We start from the raw sequence: 20223 nt of genomic DNA on the forward strand, positions 1-20223 counted from the left end.
TATCCTGGAGAAAACCTGGTCGATTACTGTTGAATGGATGCAAGAGAGTGCTCTTAGAGCCTTTGCTACCTCTTCTTCATGAATCCTTATCTAATTTAGTGTTAGGTTTGCTCCAAGCTAAGGAATTTGTTTCTCTTCCTCCATATATTGCCATAAAGAATGACCTCTCAAGTAAGTCTTCATTTTGACAGCCCAAACATGGTACTGCTCACCATTGAAGATAAGTGGAGAAAGAGGCGTTGGATTTGTTGCCATGAAGGAGATCTTAAGGGAATTGAGCTGTCTTTGAAGAGTTGAGGTTTTGGTCTGGAAACTCACGGTGGATTTGATACCAAATGTTGGTTTTAGAGGATGGAGAATCCTAAGGAAAAGCACTACAGATAAGTTAGCATACAATGAAAAAACTGAATACGGGAATTGTCTAACTTCATTGAACAATAATGCAAATAATATACATGGTTTGCACTACTGTTACACCTACTCTGCAGCAGGTTTACAGTCAAAGTAAATCAGCCATACTTTGCTAACTACTACAAACACATCACATTACAAAACACCTAACCAGCTGATTTACAGCTAAATTAACCTAAATTAACATTACATTGATTAAAAGATTCAGCTCCAAAGAGCTACAGTAGAACCAAAAAATTACAGCAGAAATTTAAACTTTGTCGTTGATAAGAGTGTAATTTATATATATTTTTATTCCTTCCATATTATGTTTTTGTTATGTTTTATGCCTAGTTGAGTTGATGAGAGTCTATCTTGTAAGTTTGGCATATTTGGATAGACTTTATGAAATAAGTGAGAAAAGATTAGCAAATTCCAGATTTTTGTTATTGTGACCAGTGCTACATTTTTCAGGTTTTTCATGGAGTCAGATTTCTCGATTGCAAAATTGTTCTTCAGAAAAAGTAAAGTAGACGAATCAAGCTTTCCAGGAAGGTATTATGGGCGACAATTCGAGTTCGTTTGTGTCCTCATTAGTTGTTGCAAAACCGGACCTGGAATCTTACTCACAGAAGGATTCTTGGCTGAGTGTTGAGTCTTCGAAGGGGCCTAATTGGAGTTTCAGATATCAAAAGTAGGTGATTCAAAAGCCCAGATTCATCTACACATCTGGGACTACAATTTTTATGAAGTGACCAAGCCCAGAAAAGTTCTTTTACATTGTGAGAATCCTAGTGCAAGCTAGAGATGAATTCTTTTTTCCATATCTGATAAGATTTTGATAATTTTGGAAGTCTATCTTTTAGGAAAGATCTAGGAAAGTAATTTCCGTGATTCCTAGGGTAGAATTAAGGAAAAAAAATGTTATTTATTGATGAGTTGTTAGGTTAAACGGGGAAAAAAAAAGGAGAATAGCAGTAGAGTTTAGTTTTTAGTTTTTTTTTACTTTCTACATCAAGATGTGCGGCTGATCTTTCTTCTTCAGTTCAAGGGGATTTTGAAGCCTGAATTCATGTCATTGGTGTAACTTAACTTCAGTTACATTGTTCTTAATCTCGTTCTTATTGGAATTGTTTATGTTATTCTGTTTTAATTGTTTATGATTTTTGTTTGAATGATTTAGTAATGGCCTGCTAAATTGTTTAATCGGAATTTCATCTATTAGAATTAGGAATTGTGATACTTAATTGCCTCTTTCTATTCAATGAGTAACACATGGTGATAGATGATTATGGACAAGTTTTCAGTCTGTCACCTTGAATAACATAACCTAAGTTAAATAATCCGATCTTGCGTGATTGTTGCTTGGATTGATCTATTTTCCTAATTCTTAAGGCTGCCATTGAATTAAACTTAGAGAGCTTATTCTAGGTTGTTCAAGGGGTAGGATCTAGTTGAAAAGCTTATTTCAGTAGTGATAATTAAGGGAAAATTCGGGTAACAGGACTTGTTGTTTCCTAGGGTCAATAATTCCATAATAACAAGATAGAATAATGTCACGATTAGTTCATATCCAATGCATGTTTAGGTGGATCTTGAACCGAGAACTAGTTGTTTTTAATTTGATATTTTTGACCATTGGGGATTTATTTGTTTCACTTTAGATTGCATTGATTACAACCCCTTTCATTATTCTACTGTCGTGTTCTCCTAAAAGAAGAGCCAAACATAAGAAGGAGACTAAAATTAAAAAAGATTATGGCTGTGCTCAAGAAAGAGTCCAAAATATCATGGATTACATTAATTTTTAAATTCTTTTTAATATTCTTAGTGTTAATAAATGCTTATTTTCCATTAATTTTTAATTTTTTAATCACAAATTTAAATTTATGTTAAAATTAATTTTTTATGTGTTGATAATCTCTTATGTGACTATGTTATCTTCATGAGTTATCTTGTTAACACTCCCAAGGATGTGGAATTGCTTGTTTGACAAGAAATTATTGAAAATCTACTTGGGGATAGTGAAACGAGTGTCAACTCTTTTCTCATAAACTTGTGGAACATGCTACTTATGATTCTTATTATTTCCAGTTTTCTTCACTTGTTGAAGATCTGAATGCGTATTGCAGAAGACCTTGGAACAAGTGGAAGGGAAATTTGAAACAACATATTTTGAGAACTCCATGGACTGCCAGTTCTATCATTTTTGCTGTCATTCTTTTCCTACTTGTATTCATTTTAATATAGGCCGCATTTTTGTCCTACAGAAAGAATATATAGATTTCTATCATTTATTGATACTAGAATGTTAAAAGAGTTATTCCTATGGCATGCATTCTCTTTTATGATCTATAATAGATGTTTTGGTTGAGAAGAGGTTTAAGAATACTATATACTTTTCTTCTTGCTAGGAATTTAATTAGTTGCTTTAGTCTTTAGGAATATTTTCCTTTAGTTTAGATATAGATCTATTTACTGTTGTTGCGGTCAATTTAAGAATATTAATGCTTTACTCTTAAGCATCTTCTTCAAGAATTTCATTCTAAATTCTATATAAGTTGAATCATTTGTTTGTTGGGACTAAAAATAAAACGAGCTATTGCAGCTTCAACCATTAGACTCATTCAGTTCAACAGCAGAAATTTTGAAGGTTGGATCTTCAGCTTGAAATTGTAAGTATGCAAATACTCTCTTATATAGAGTAAAACCTCTCTATAGTGATACTCTAAATAGTAATAAACTCCACATAGTCATAAAAAATTCTAATCTTAATTTGGGATAGTTATAAATAAGAATAAACTTCACATTGTAATAAGTTATAATTTTTCTAATTCCCGCCTTAAGGACAATTGCCTCTACATATTAATAATTATTTGTATATTGTAAATAAATATATGTTATGTTACATTAAAGGTTTAAGATGAAATAAAATATTTATCTAAAATTGTTTGGGACAATGATTATGCTTTAGAGTTATTACAATATCTTTTATCTTACGATTACGTAATACCTCGCTAGATTGGACACCTTGTTATTGAGACAAAAATATTTTTAGCTTTTCAAGCATGTTTAGAGCTTCATAGCAGTATTTCCATACTATCATCCTTAGGATTATTTCCTTTTTCTTCTTGTCTTATTGCAGTAATAATTTCTTCTTTGGTTATAGTATATATGATTTGTTGTTCATTTGGATGATCAAGGAAGACATTAATATCCATTTGATTAGTGTAGTGAAGATGTTGAATCTGATCTCTCAATTCTGCAATGACTCTTTTATTCTTCTCATCCACTTCATTTATAACTTGCAATTCATTGACACTAGGGATCCTAATTTTGTAGTGCTTAAAACCATTGGTAATTATCTATGGTTTCATATCAATTGACCATGCATAAAATGCATTTACAGTTCCATCAATGACACTTATCTTTGTTGGTTCTAAGACACAATCTTCTATCCATTTCAAAAGTAGCTAATTGAAGCACTGAATTGAAATCCTAATACTACTAAAATATAAATTGAAATCATAATACTATACTACTAAAACATGAATTATAAAATAAGAAATCAAATCAATAATTTTTGTAACTACACCTCCATTAAGTTATAACCTCCTCATAGTAATAAAATTAGTTAGTTCCACCATCATGACTAAAGAGAGGTTTTACTGTATATGTTTGTTTTATTGATTGAAACAATTATCATATATTGTTGAGATACATTCTTTGTTCATTTTCCTTTACTGTGATTTTCATTTTCTTGCCTTTCAAACTTTAATAAGATTGTGCACATGTACACATATAAATTTCATTCTGATTTATGCTTTTATTTCTTGCAAGACTTGAATTTGTTTTATCATTCCTTTTCATCTTAGCGGAGGAATATGTTAAATCAGATATAGAGCATAAGAAATATTAAAAGATCTATACTGCCATGCAATGAATTTTCCATCCCTACATTATATGAAATATAGTGTTTATGGTTGAGTCCTTGACACCCATGTGGGCTTAGCTGGATAGTTGATGTGGTTTGTTCCCATGAGATTTGAGGATTGAGCCTCCTCACGGTCACCTACATGGCAAAAGACCATTGTTTCTCACTTCCCAAATATTGTAGTGTTTGGTGGGGCTCCACTTTCAAGCCAAGATTAAGAAGAAAATTAAATCATTATTTTACCATTTCATGATTGATCTAAATTACGAAGCAATAAGAGAACATGCATAATTTGAGTGTGCTTATTATGGCTACTGTGTGATGGCCAGTAACATTAGTACATCCATCCAGGTGAAACTGTATTTTTCAAATGAGAAATATAATAAAAGACTCCACCTCTTCGTGTCTCATGATTTTTCGACCACCTTCTGGTGATCTCCTTTGCTCTCTCTGTGTATAATCCAATTAACTACTTTTTATGTTTCCATTCCTTGTCTCTGCTATGAAGTACATAATGGATTTTTCCTAGGAGAGGTTGAAGAAAGAAAAGGCGGAGGCACACCTTTATAGAATTATAAAGGTTGGTCCTCTCAATCTTTGTTTTCTAACTACTAAATTTATTGATTATAGTTAATATCGACACTTAGTTAAGCATATCTTCTTAGTAGTTAAATGATATCTCTAGGTTGCACGAGATGAGGACCTTGTGGAACAAATTAGAGGGCATACATATTTTGATCTTGTGGATCATGACAAAGTCAGGGGTTTCCGTATTCAAAAGCAAATACGTTTTTACCTCTTCAAGGTACCATCATTTTGGAGTATCTAATGTGTTCTTACCAGCAATTGTGATGTTTTTATTTTGGTGAATTTACACTCCTCCATCTCTGCCTCTCTAACTCTTTATATGTTGCATTAGTGTGGTTTTTCAATGTATTGAATCAGTGACTTGATGTGATGGATGGTGTGTGCAGCAAGAGGTTGCTAACTAGTTTGTTATTCCAATGCAACTTCAGTAGTTTTGGCTGTGGGAAAAGCGCCAGAGCCATACATACTGCCCTAATCGGCCATTGACACCGTCAGAGGAAACACAAACTGTAAGTAGTTCTACTTGCTATTAGAGTTTTGCGACAGGTTTGTTTAGTTTGGGGCAACGCCAAATTTATTCAAGGGACTCCTTGTGATGTAATAATTATAACAAACATTCTTCTTTGGGGCCATTGCTAATATGTTGCTTGCAATTGTCTATATTAGGCAAATATGTAATCCTGTATGATTTGTAATTTCCTTGTTAATTAATATCCATATGTTTCCTTGGAAGAACTAGTGAATTGTTCTGATCATTGTTCTTCATTTATTCAGGATTATGATTTTGATCTTTTGTTTTAGTGTATGTGCTAATTCCCATCCACTGTATTTCTTTTCTGCTCTTGCTAATGGTACAACACTTTGTGGTAGTTTCACAAATCTATAGTTTTTATGTTTTAGGTTTTCTATATGAAAATATACATTTAAATTTTGCTATGCATTTGTTATGAGATAATTGATGTTCCTTATCTCCAACATTATGTTTTATTTCTGCAATATTGTATCAAATTGTCATCAGCTTTGGCAATGTCTTCTTCCATTTTTCCGTTGGGGGGTAATTACTCCAAATGGTTTTACTATATAAATTGGGCACTTCTGTTAGTGGTTCTAGTGCCTGAGGATGTGAAGATATGCATTACCTAGTTTCATTTTTTTTTTTTTTTTTTTATCTTGGTATTTTAGGTTGGGTAGCTGAGGGGGATATCAGATAGGGTTCATAATGGAGAGTTGAAGTTGTTCTTGGAAGTAGAGCGTGGACTGGTAATCCTTTCCTTCCTATTTAGGCTTTCTGGTTTCTTCCTTGAACTATCATCATATTTTAAGTGATCTTATTGATGTTATTTCTATTATTTTTAAAGAAACATGGACATTATATTGAAAAAAAGTAATGGATACATGTGGGTAGGTGTCCACTAGCAGAATAGAAGCATCCCTCAGTGAGGCTACTACTATAAAGTTGATATGCTGATTTCTATAGCTATTTGTACAGTTATGATAATACCAAAATTACCTAAAGCTAAACAACCTTCAAAAATATTTAATTTAGAGTTGCTTACTAATCAAAATAAATGTCATTTACGTTTGCATTTTCTGTTCAGGATTTACAGCCTATTGCTCCACTTGACAAGACAAAAGAAGATATATTAATTTTCTTCAAGCTTTATGACCTTGCGAAAGAAGAGCTATAGTATTTTGTTGTTTTCTATTGTATATTTGTGTTTGTGAGTGTATTTTTTTTTCCTCTTTTGGAATAACTCCATTTGATTTAGAGATTATTTTTCTTGGATAACTCAAGTGCAATTTGTTGGCTGTCAAAGAAACAAGAGACTGTGGCTCAGTCCACAGCTGAAGCAGAGTACATCTCTGCTGCTGTAGTCGTGAACCAAGCCGTATGGCTTAGGAAAATCCTGGATGACTTAAAGCAAAATCAAGAAAGTCCGACATTGATTTTGTGTGACAATCAGTCTGCTGTAGCTATGGCCAAAAATCCTATTCTCCACAACATATCAAGCACATTAAGATTAAGTACCATGCCATGAGGGAAGTTGAACAATGTAGGGAAGTCAGCTTAGTGCATTGCAGAGGAGAAAATCATATTGCAGACATAATGACAAAGGCCTTGTCCAAAGCCAAGTTTGAAGATTTAAGGCTAAAACTTGGTGTTTCCAGCAAAATATCAAGGAGGAGTGATGAAGTTATGATATTTTGCTGGAAATGCAATATTCAAGGGTTAGTTGTTTGAAGATTTTTTTGGCGCCAAGGGAGTTCAATTTGTTGTGCTGGAAGAAGTTGGTTTAGGGGCAGCTGGATGATGTTTTTATTGTGATGTAATTAGGTTGCTACAGCCGGAAATATGGCTTTATGTCCCTTAATTGTAATGTATTAGTTTATACTATGTGGCTTAGTTTTAATCATGTAAAAAAGGTCCCTGTTAGAGTGGTTGTAATAGTGGACTCTAAGTAATATTGTGTATAAGTTTGTTCTTTGATATTCAATGAAGTATGCTTGTTCTCTCCGAATTCTTTTCTTTATTTGCATATTCCAGCATTCAAACCAACAGTTATGCTTGGACTTGAAGCCAATGTCATCCTTGCTTTTGAGCATAAAATTATGATAATTTTTTGCTCTCTGCCCTAGAGTGTGTAGGGTACTTGTTGGTATGCAACTCATTTCAATCCACTTGTCTGTCTCTCCATGCTTTGGTTATTTGGAGTGACTGATGTATTAAGGGTTGACTTTTAATATTGTCCTTTAAAAATGTGGACCATGAAGAGTTGAGTTGTTTGAGAGCTAAGATCTCTAGTTATGGGGATTTTGTGGTTTAAGTCCATTCTAGAGGTTGTATTGGAATGTTGGTTTATTTGATAATCAGTTGGCATGTCATATTTAAATCATGGTTATGCATTATTTTGAGGATGTTAACTTACTCATGTTTTGATATTCAAGAAATTATGTTTGAGCCCAGCGTGATGTGTGAACCCATTGACTGTAGATATACAATTCGAGCTAGTGAGGTAAATGTTATGCATAACAAACATGGTGTGATTTGTTTTCCTTGTGATAATGTTTAACTCTGGCATTGTGTTGAATAGTGATACCATGCTGGAAATGAAGAAGTTGGCATAAATTTTTGAACTGCAGTTTTACTGCTTGTCGGTCTTCTTTTGTTCATGCAAAAGCAGATTTTGAGTCACTGTATTACATTGGTTCAGTGGCATGTTTAGGTGTATTAGGTTTGGTTAAATGTTATTTCACTCATGCTTGTACGTGTATTAGTAGGTGTTGTAAGTTTAAATTTGAATTTGTATTTTCATTAGGTGGAACAGTGGCGTGTGCTTTGTATAAATCTACTCCTGTTTTTTGAATGTAAAACAGAGCAAACTTCAGTTTAGATTTTCTCTCTATAGCTGTCTCTCACATCTATTTTTGGTCCTCTTTCCTTAGTATACTCCAGCCTTAAAAACCAACAATTGGTATCAGAGCTATTGTGATCTTTCAGGACCTGGAAAAACAAAAACCTTTTAACAAAACTCAACACCATACGTAATCATCTTCATGGCAGCAACTCCAGCTTTACTTTCTCTACCCATCTTCAATGGAGATCAGTTCCATGTATGGGCTATCAAGATGAAGACTTATTTAAGAGGCCATGGGTTGTGGCAATACGTGGAGGAGGAGAAGCAAGTTCCTCAGTTGGGAGCAAACCCCACACTGAACCAAATCAGGATTCATGAAGAGGAGACATCTAAAGCACCAAGGGCCCTATCTTACATACACTCGGCAGTGATAGACCAAGTCTTCACTAGGATTATGGCGTGTGGAACTCCTAAAGAGGCTTAGGATAAGCTTAAGGAGGAGTTTGGGGGTAACAATACAACACACAACATGCAAGTTGTAAACTTGAGAAGAGAATTTGAGATGATTAAGATGCAAGAGGTTGAGTCTGTCAAGGAGTATGTGGATAGGCTGATGAATGTGGTGAACAAGATTAAGCTACTTGGTGAAGAGTTGACTGACAAGAGGATAGTAGAGAAGGTTTTGGTCAGTTTACCTAAGAGATTTGAGGCAAAAATCTCTTCACTTGAAGACTCCAAAGACTTGTCCCAGATCAGCTTAGCAGAACTTGTGCATGCTCTTCAAGCACAAAAGTAGAAGAGGTTGCTGAGGCAAGAAGACTCAAGTAAAGGAGCCATGATAGCAAGCCAAAACAGGAAGTATGCTACATAGAAGGGAAAGGAGGAAGTTAACAACGAAGGAGGAAAAAATGCGGGACTAAGAACCTTTCCTCCTTGTCCTCACTGCAAGAAAAAGAACCACTCTGAAAATAGATGTTGGTTTAGGCCTGGCATACAATGCAGATCTTGTAAGCAGTGTGGACATGTAGAAAGGGTGTGTAAGAACAAAGGAGGGCAACAGGAGCATCAATCCCAGGCAGTGGAGAATTAACAGTAGACTCAAGAACCTGAGCAGTTGTTTATGTCTTTAGGATGTGCAGCTGATTTTGATCAAGAGGTGTGGTTAATTGACAGTGGTTGCACCAACCATATGTCACCAAACATGTCCAATTTCGTGAGCTTAGATCAAAGCTACAAGTCCAAAGTTGAAGTGGGAAATGGAGAGCTGCTGGAGGTCAAAGGCAAGGGAAATGTTTCTGTCCAAACCAAGTCAGGTATCAAGATTATATCTGATGTTTTATTTGTTCCTAAAATCAGTCAAAACCTACTTAGTGTAGGACAAATGCTTGAGAGGAATTACTCTGTGCATTTTAAAAACTCAGTATGTGTCATTATACAATGTGATGGGAATGAGTTAATGAGAGTTAGGATGCAAGGAAAAAACTTCCCAGTAGAGTGGGGAAAGGTTGTTTTTCAAAACCATTCAGCTAACATGGTTAGTAGAGATGTCAAGGTGGACGAGTGTACTGTTTGGAATTTGAAAAAAAGTTAGGTTGAAGTCAAGCCAAGCCTCTAGCAAGATAGAATGCCCAAAAGTCAGATTGAAGAAGTGAATTCAGATGAAGTTGATGAAGTTCCAGTCAGAGGTACAAAGCCAATATCTGAAATTTATGAGAGGTGCAATGTGGCTGAGTTAGAACCAACCAGCTACAATGAGGCAGTCAAATCTGATGTGTGGAGAAGCTGCAATGAAGGAGGAGTTCTCTTTAATAGAGAAGAACAGGTTACAGACATCATGACTAAGCCATTGTCCAAAGCCAAGTTTGAATATCTTCAGTTCAGACTTGATGTTTCCAGCAATGATATCAAGGAGGAGTGTTGAATGGTGATACCATGCTAGAAGTGAAGAAGTTGGCAGAAATTTTTGAACTGCAGTTTTACCGCCTGTCGGTCTCCCTCTGTTCATGCAGAAGTAGATTTTGAGTCACTGTATTGGATTGGTTCAGTGACATGTATAGGTGTATTAGGTTTGGTTAAATGTTATTTCACTCATGCTTGTACGTGTATTAGTAGGGGTAGTAAGTTTAAATTTGAATTTGTATTTTCATTAGGTGGAACAGTGGCGTGTGCTTTGTATAAATCTACCCTGTTTTTTGAATGTAAAATAGAGCAAATTTCAGTTTAGATTTTCTCTCTCTACAGCTCTCTCTCACGTCTGTTTTTGGTCCTCTTTCCTTAGTATACTCCAGCTCTAAAAACCAACACATTGTCTCTGTTGCAGCTTCAAGATGGAGATATTGTTTGCTTTCAAAAATCTCATACAGTTGAAAGTGCTGAACAATGTTGCTATCCAGATGTTCCTTCATTTTTGGACTATGTGCATAATCGACGGGTACACCTCCATGGTTCCTATTGTATTCAGAAAACTAAGCTTTTCTTTGATATTCATTTTGTTTTATTATTGGTTTACAATCACCCTACATTTGTGATTTATCTCTTTGCTTTTTTGTAGTGAACATATTCCTTGTCATCCCTAGACATTGTGTTTATTGTTTTTATAATTAACTGTTATTCATCAACTCGTCATTTAACTTTGCTAAATTTTGCATGATTTTGTGTGGTAGGCGGTTGTTCACTTCCGATCTCTTGAAAAGCCGAAGGAAGATGATTTTTGTCTAGAGATGTAAGGGCTTAATATTAGATGAAGTTTGAATTCTGTAATTTTACTGCGGATTTATCTTTGTTGATTGTGCATTACTTTATGTATATGTACATTACCGAGTAATTGTATCTGATGTTATTGTGTTTTGAATGTCAAGGTCAAAGCTTTTTACGTATGATGATGTTGTAGAAAGAGTAGCTCAGAAATTGAATTTGGATCATCCATCCAAAATCAGGCTTACATCACATAACTGCTACTCTCAGCAACCCAAACCTCAACCTATTAAGTACCATGGCATTGATCACTTGGCGGATATGCTGATTCACTACAACCAGGTAGTACTCGTGGTCGTAGTTAATGTGGGATGTTGAAATTTAATGGAAAATATAATATATGCTTTTTCTCATCATGTTCTTGGACAGACTTCTGATATATTGTACTATGAAGTATTGGACATTCCTCTGCCAGAATTACAATGTCTGAAAACTGGCAAAGTAGCAGTTCATCATGCTATCAAGGATGAAGTGCGTAAGCTGATCAATTTCTTAACTTACTCTTAAAGATGTTGAGCCTTTTCCTACTTTTTGGTGGAATCTATTTGTGGCTTTGTGCTTCACATTTTTGCTTTAATCTAAATTTCTGGAGCAGGTGGAGTTGTCTCATCCTTATGCAGAACCCGGGTTGCTACAAGTTTTCTATCATAAGATTTACAAGGTCTGAAGTTTTCTATCATAAGATTTACAAGGTATTATTAGTGCGATCAGATTTTAATCTCTACTTGGTTCCGCTCAGAACCTTGAAGGACCTGAAAAAGAAACTCCTGCTGGAAAGAAGGGAGCTCAGGAGGCCACCAAGTCCTGCAGTGAGGTAATCATGTCTCTCATTAGGCTTGGGGAAAATTTTTATCGTCAAGTGGAACTGATAGGTTTGCAGAACATATTGGAGAATCCAGCTGCTGCTTTAGAGCTATCTAAAAGGCTCCGCTCTCCAGGAATAACGGATTTGAGAAATGATTCATCAGATGAGTTGATGGCATCTATTTCTGAAGTTTCCGTTGTTCAGGTTAATACTTAGTCCATTTTCTTCTGTCTATTCCCTTCTCTTTCAACTTTCCATTTCATACTCTCCTTTTCCCAGGACAAGGTAGTCTTATATGCACTTTTGAAGATGTTAGAGAGCAGAATGTCCAATCTGAGCGCTGAAGTTGCCTTATGTTCTAGTAAGTTAGCAGAAGCAGAGGCAAAGCTGAAGAGTTCTGAATCATCAGAGGTGGATCATTACTTCAGAGTTGAATCTCTGGAGGCTGAACTGATCTGTAAGGAAGCAGAGAATGGGGTTTTGAAGAACCAAGCTATTATTTCAGAGCAAAATGCTTCCAGCTCCCAACAGAAGGCTCTATTCCTGGAGGCTGAACTGATCAAGAAGCAAACAGAGAATGAGGCTTTGAAGAACCAAGCTATTGCTTCAGAGCAAAAAGCTTCCAGCTCCGAACAGAAGGCTCTATTCCTGGAGGCTGAACTGATCCGTAAGGAAGCAGAGAATGAGGTTTTGAAGAACCAAGCCATTGCTTCAGAGCAAAAAGCTTCTAGCTCTGAACAGAAGGCTCTACTCCTGGCGCGGATGATTCTGAAGCGGGATAAGTACTCAAAGGATTTGTCTGATGCTGCTTCCAACTGCCCAGCTCATTGAAGATTCCAATGCCTCTGGGAAGTCTAAGGATCAGGGTGCTGATCTACTTATGTTTTCTTCTTCAAGCTAGCCAAGTCCAAGCTCCCTGGTCACTTGGACCTGGACTCCCTCGAATATGGTATTTGTTTCATATCTACAGAGTAGCATTCCTGGAGACGCACAACATCAAGAATTTGCATGTTGAGGTTTTGAAGTTCCAATGCTGTTGCTTTAGAAAGAAAGCTTCCAGCGTTGAACATAATGTTTTTGTGTTCATATATGAATAATAAAGGTTGTCATATGCCTTTTTGTTCTATATGCCTGAAGTGGAAGACACCTTTGTACTCGAATGAGCTATTTTGCTAAATTTGAATAATATGTTTATTTTTAGGGAAATGTCATCTAAAACCCATTTGTTTTTCTTGTCTAGTTTGGTATGGAAAAAAGAGAAAACTAAGAGCAAACAGAAAAAAAAAAAAGAATGGCACTCTTCCTTAGCAATCTAAATGAAATAGAAGGAAGTAAGAATTTAAGTTTTTTTCCCTTGATGTCTCTGCAACTTTGCCAGATTTCCTTTTATTAACTCAAACCCAAAGAACTAGTTATGTATCTAATGCAATACATATAGACTCTTTAAATTTTCATATTATAGTTGCATGAGAAAGAAAACAAATATAAAATTACCTAAGCTGGGATTTGGGTAATATATCTCTAGCTTGCGTGTACCTTAACTAGTCTCACAAGACCCTGAAATTAATGATCAGGTAAGTCTCTAATGACTATCCATTATTAGTAGTCGTGGGGATTCAAACTCAAGACAAACTCAAGACCTCTTGAGTAATATACTCAGGAGTCTCTTTCTTTCTTATAGACATATATTTAAAGGTCTTCTTACTAGGGATTAAAAGCTCTTTTTGGATGATTTAAAATGGTAAATAAAATAAATATTATTCTACTATTTATGGAATCTGAAGTAATATTTAATCAATTTTTTCTTTTGCAAATAAATCAGGTAAGTCTCTAATGACTATCCATTATTAGTAGTCGTGGGGATTCAAACTCAAGACAAACTCAAGACCTCTTGAGTAATATACTCAGGAGTCTCTTTCTTTCTTATAGACATATATTTAAAGGTCTTCTTACTAGGGATTAAAAGCTCTTTTTGGATGATTTAAAATGGTAAATAAAATAAATATTATTCTACTATTTATGGAATCTGAAGTAATATTTAATCAATTTTTTCTTTTGCAAATAAATCAGGTAAGTCTCTAATGACTATCCATTATTAGTAGTCGTGGGGATTCAAACTCAAGACAAACTCAAGACCTCTTGAGTAATATACTCAGGAGTCTCTTTCTTTCTTATAGACATATATTTAAAGGTCTTCTTACTAGGGATTAAAAGCTCTTTTTGGATGATTTAAAATGGTAAATAAAATAAATATTATTCTACTATTTATGGAATCTGAATTAATATTTAATCAATTTTTTCTTTTGCAAATAAAAGTTTATAAAATTCAATGATTTACATTTTTTTTTTATGTAATATTTGCTTATATACTTAATAACTTCTTATTTTAATTAAAAAAAAAAAAAAACCTTACATATTCCTTGGCTCTGTATTTGACTATTTGTCTTTCACAACACACAAAAATAATATTTGAACTTCATTTCCTTAGTAAGCTGCATTTCCAGGGTTTTTAGTGAAAAGGAACTAGAGGTCACTGAAATTTGATCTTTTAGCCACAAAAGGCTTTGAGTATGCTACATTTAAGGTCAGCTGTTCTGGCTTCTCTCTCTCTCTCTCTCTCTCTTTTCAATTTGTTGGTGGTTATTTTCTTTCATTTGGGTTTTCTGATGTGAATTGGTATGCCTAACTTTGATTTACTTTATGTTCATTCTTGCTTGTTCTTCATGTCTTGGTGTCTCTTCTTGCTCTTTGGGTTCACATAGTTTTATTAGTTTAAAGTTGATGCCTTTTGAGTTTGCTTTGGTATCTACATCGACTACTGTAACTTTGGTATATCTGTCACTACAACAAAAATGGCCTACGTAACAGCAAAAGTATTACCGTAGGTAATTCGTAGCATTTATGAGGATGCTATGACAGCCCATGTTACTAAAAGCAGACATTCGTAACACTTTTTGCATGTACTAATCATTTCAGTAACTCATAAATGCTATTGTTAGTATATTGTAGCACGTACTCATAGTTCCGAATGATTTTTGGTAACACTGCATAAATGCTATAAATTAGTTTCTGTAACATTCTACCTGTTCAGTTTAGTTTTCTGTAACATTCTCAAAATGCTATAATAAGTTTTTCTGTACTTTCTTAACATGTTACAATTTAGTTTTCTGTAACATTCTCAAAATGCTATAAATAAGTTTTTTGTAACATTCTTAACCTGTTACAATTTAGTTTTCTGTAACATTCTCAAAATGCTGTAAAATTTTTTCTGTAACTTTCTTAACCTGTTACAGTTTAGTTTTCTGTAACATCTCAATTGTTATATAAGGTTTTTGAACATTCTTAACCAGTAACTGTTAGTTTTCTGTAACATTGTTAAAATGCTATAGAAGAGTTTTTAATAACATGTTAAAAGTGCTACCAAAGTATCATTCATTGCATTTAGTAAATGTTACAAATTATTTTTCATAACATTTTGAAAGTGTTATCAATGTGCCTATTAATACATATATAAAATTGTTATAGTTGTTATTTAAATAATACAAATATAAACAACCGTACACTAATTTTCCAAAGAACATTTCATTGATGGTGAACCTTCATATAACAAAAGTTTACATATATGCCTAATAAATAGGCACCCAAAATCCTTACATCCATAAAATCTAATATGCTTCATATATCATATCACATTTTGTAACATACAAATCTTTCTATACAAAAAGTTTTATTATGCCTAACAAATATGCACCTATCATTTTTACATTATAATACCTAGATGATGGAAAATTAACTAGCATAGTGAATACCTTCCAATCATTCAAAAAATCTAACAGCAAAAACCATCATGCAAACCATCTTCCATTCCAAATTGTGCTTTACCAAAAAAGTACTCTTGCATTTTCACAACCTACAAAACCATTATACAAAAAAATCTTCAAATCCCATGTATATTCTCAAAGATGACAACACTATATATTGTAAATTCAAAAACAGATCAAGACAAAAGCACCCCAATATTTAATGCAAAACAAAGAGGAAAAGAACATGCTTAATCTCAACTTCACAAGCATACATGATAACAGAACATACTATGATAACAGTTCCAACAGAAAAATCTAAAGCCTTGTTAATGAAATATTGTCAACATAGGCACAAAAAATGGTCATGAGAAATGCATATTTTACAGTAATAAATAAGAACAAACCTAAAACCTCGTTAATGATATACTGTCATCATGGCACAAATATGGTCCAAATTACAAAGTTAATCACGTTTCTCCACCAGCAAAGTCTCATTTATCAAACCCAAGGTTCACAGGCTCATCAAATTTTTGTTCTAAAAAAAATTTATCACAAAATCATTCCTAGCCATGAAGCGATAAAGCAAAAAGCTTTTCCATCTTTGGAAACCAGGGTTACTTAACTACAGATGCAAAGCCAACCAAAGTTAGAACCATACAGAAACATAAGGATTATTGTGGCAAGAAAAACTGTAGTCTGCAAACTGCAGTCTGCAAATTCATACTACAGTTTGCAATTTTACATATGCAGTTTGCAAACTGCCTGTTAATGATAGTGTAACATAGGCACAAAAATGGTCATGAGAAATACATATTTTACTGTAATAAACAAGAAACAAACCTACAAACCATAATCAAAAAAAAAAATCTTCAAATCCCATGTATATTCTCAAAGATGACAACACATATATATTGTAAATTCAAGAACAGATCAAAACAAAAGCACCCCAAATATTAATGCAAAACAAGAGGAAAAGAACATGCTAAATCTCCAACTTCACAAGCATACTATGATAACAGTTCTAACAGAAAAACCTAAAGCCTTGTTAATGAAATATTGTCAACATAGCACAAAAAATGGTCATGGAAATACATATTTTACAGTATAAACAAGAAACAAACCTAAAGCCTCGTTAATGATATACTGTCATCATTGGCACAAATAATGGTACAAATTACAAAGTTAATCATTTTTCTCCACCAGCAAGTCTCATTTATCAAACCCAAGTTCACAGGCTCATCAATTTTTGTTCTAAAGAATAAGTTACACAAAATCATTCCTAGCCATGAAAGCGTAAAAAAGCAAAAAGCTTTTCAATCTTTGGAAACCGTGGTTACTTAACTACATAGTGCAAGACGACCAAAGTTAAAACCATACAATGAACATAAGGATTAGTGTGGCAAGAAATTGCAGATTGCAGTATGCAAAATCGCAGACTGCATATGCAATTTTGCATACTGCATGTAGCAAATTGCATACTACACCCGTCCTTATTCATCATCATCATTACTTAATCTACATAATTATTAAAATCAAACAAACATGAATAATTATAGGTAAACATGACAAATATTATGAAAACAACAAAACATGAGTTGAATGTAGCCACAAATATGCAAATTCCATTGAACAACAAAATGCTTACTCTCTCCGAATACTTAATGGTTGTAGCTTATTAACTCCAATCCTTCTTGGTGCAATAATCTTTAATTCCCTCTTGATATTGGACAAATCTTGATCTGCACACAACGGAAATACATTACAATTTCACAAATACATAAATTCATATTCGAATACTTAATGGTTGTAGCTAGCAAAACTGCAGACTACAATTTGTAAACTGCAGTTTGCAAACTGCGGACTACAACTGCAGTCTGCAAACTGCAGTCTGTAGTTTTGCAAGTAGTTTGCAAACTGCAGTTCCAAAACTGCAGACTGCAGTTTGCAAACTACGGACCCTGAACATTATAGTAAGATATATATATATATATATATAATATTATTATATATTATATATACCTTCAATGCTTTCCATAGGTTAGCTGAATTCTTCTACCTGTCCCACAAAAGAGTGAAAATAAATGAATTATAAAAATCCCAAAAGACTGCATTGTGGCCTTGTTAATAATGGCTTGCAAACTGCAGTCTGCAGTTTTGGCAGCTGCAATTTGCAAACTCCTTGCAAAACTGTAGTGCAGTCTGCAGTTTTGCAAGCTGCAGTTTGCAACTGACAAATGCACCCTTCTCTTTTCTTTTTTACCAAGAAACCATTTACCAACATTACGAACCTCAACCTGTATACAATTCAACCAATTCTCTACTCTCAACAGCAACATTTTATTCATATAGCATGAACACATATAAATTCTATATACCAAACTTCATCAAACATTAAATAAAATCACAAGTTAATATGCAAACATGGATTTAAGGATTTGGAAGAAGATTTGGTTTAATCCACTCACCAAATCAAGCTATAATTTCAATGGGGCATTCAAGACAAATATATGTTGATCCAGTAATATTTTCAAGTTATTTCAGAATCAATAACTATTTAAAACACAATTTGCTTTCAACTCATTTAAATCTGCCAACTGTTTCCAGAATTGAGGTTACTGACTTGTAAAATTCATAACAATTCAGCCCTTAATCTAAACCCTATGAACCTCCCAGAATTAAGTAGACACATATAGGATCACAGAATTTAAAATACCTCAATTTGGATAATTTAATGCATTATTTCAGTTCTGAAAAATGCATGCTCTACAGAAAACATGAAATTCCAGAATTTCATAGCAAATTCAAAATTCATTAAAAAATCCATCTTCGAAAGGGGTGAAATCAATTTTCAACCATCTCTAATAAGTCTAAACAAAATATCTGAAATTTAGCTTCATCTACAAACCCGAAACATGTATAAAATTTTCAGAGTTTAGGCTGTCAGAATTTCACAGCATAACTTTTTATAACCAAAAACATACTTTAATAACTCTTGGTTCTTTAGGATCACAATATATGCACTACCACAATAAAAACTATTGCATTAAATCTCCAATTTCAGTTAACCACAATAGTCAGCCACCATATCCAACATACAATCCCCATAATTCTTTTCTTTCACAAACATTATGTATATGCATAAAATGCACACATGCAGGCCAAGTTCAGCATTTCTAATTCTGCCCATTTTTAACTTTTCTCCATCTACTCTTCAAACCAACAACTTCCACAACTCATCTCTATGGTACAAACAATATTCCAAATAATCAATTTAAACATAACTTTTAAATGCCTGAAACATAACATCAAGTAACTTGCAATTTTTTACTGCATCTTGCAAACTGTAGTCTGCAGTTTTGCAAGCAGTTTGCAATCTGCAGCTGCCAAAACCGCAGATTACGGCAGTTTGCAAACTGCACCCTGACATTATATATAGATACATATATATATACATACACACACACACACACACACACACACACATATATAATATTATATATATTATATATATATATATTATACATATTATATGATGTATACATATATGTATGTATGTATACATATATATATGTATGTATGTACATAATATATTATGTGTATGTATATATGTAATATATAATATATATATATATATTATATATATATATATATATATGCTTTCCACAGGTTTAGCTGGATTTTTTCTACCTGTCCCACAAAAGAGTGAAAATAAATGAATTAACAAATCCCAAAAGACTGCATTGTGGCCTTGTTAATAATGGCTTGCAACTGCAGTCTGCAGTTTTGCAAGCTTAAATCTAAAATTTTGTGTTAAACATGTGTATGTTACCCAAAAGCACAGAGCAAAAAGCTTGCTTTCCCAAAAGCACTTAACTTTCCAAAACAGAAGGCAGAAAAGAGCACCACAATGATTCATAGCACTTAGTTTAATGTTAAGTAAAACAACTTTCAGCACACAAAAAGAATGAATCAATCTTATTAAGCACCACAATGATTCAATCTTATTAAAATCACACTAATAATTTACTCACTTGAGCAGCTTTCTTTCCCTTCTTACTTAAAAATGCAGAGACAAAATGTAAGTAAATGATTCACTTGAATCAAAGCTTTATTGATTTGCTTCTTAAAGGATGTGGGCTTCCATTTAGGGTTCAATAGGTTGTGGGTATTGGAGATTTTAAGCTAAAAATTTGATAAAACCAATGATTTTCACTAGATTTTTTTGAATGAAGATGATTAAGAGTAGGGTATTTTGTTTGAATGAGTAGGTTGGATGAGTTTAAAATGCTTTAGGTGTAGGGTGGCTTCATGGACATAACGAAAATTGTGTTAGAAAGAAGCTTGGAGCTGAAATTTTAGTCAAGAAGCAAAATTGAAAAGTGGCGTGAATTGAAGAAAATGAGTGAAGAGGTGGCGTGAATTGGAGAAGATGAGTGAAGAGTTGGCGTGAATTGGAGAAAATGAGTGAAGAGGTGTTGTGAATTGGAGAAGATGCGTGAAAAGGTGGCGGGAATTGGAGAAGATGAGTGAATAAGGTATGGTGGCGGGGAATTTTGTTTGGCGGGTAGACAAATTTTTTCCCGGTTAAAGTTT

The 20223-nt window shown here is 33.8% G+C and overlaps 1 pseudogene; it reads left to right on the plus strand.

Moving 5' to 3' along the window:
* Positions 1-4645: 4645 nt before the first annotated feature.
* LOC116122436 lies at positions 4646-6951 on the plus strand (annotated as a pseudogene).
* Positions 6952-20223: the final 13272 nt, after the last annotated feature.

This window comes from Pistacia vera, unplaced genomic scaffold, assembly GCF_008641045.1.
Source record: "Pistacia vera cultivar Batoury unplaced genomic scaffold, PisVer_v2 Contig134, whole genome shotgun sequence".
NCBI lineage: Eukaryota > Viridiplantae > Streptophyta > Magnoliopsida > Sapindales > Anacardiaceae > Pistacia > Pistacia vera.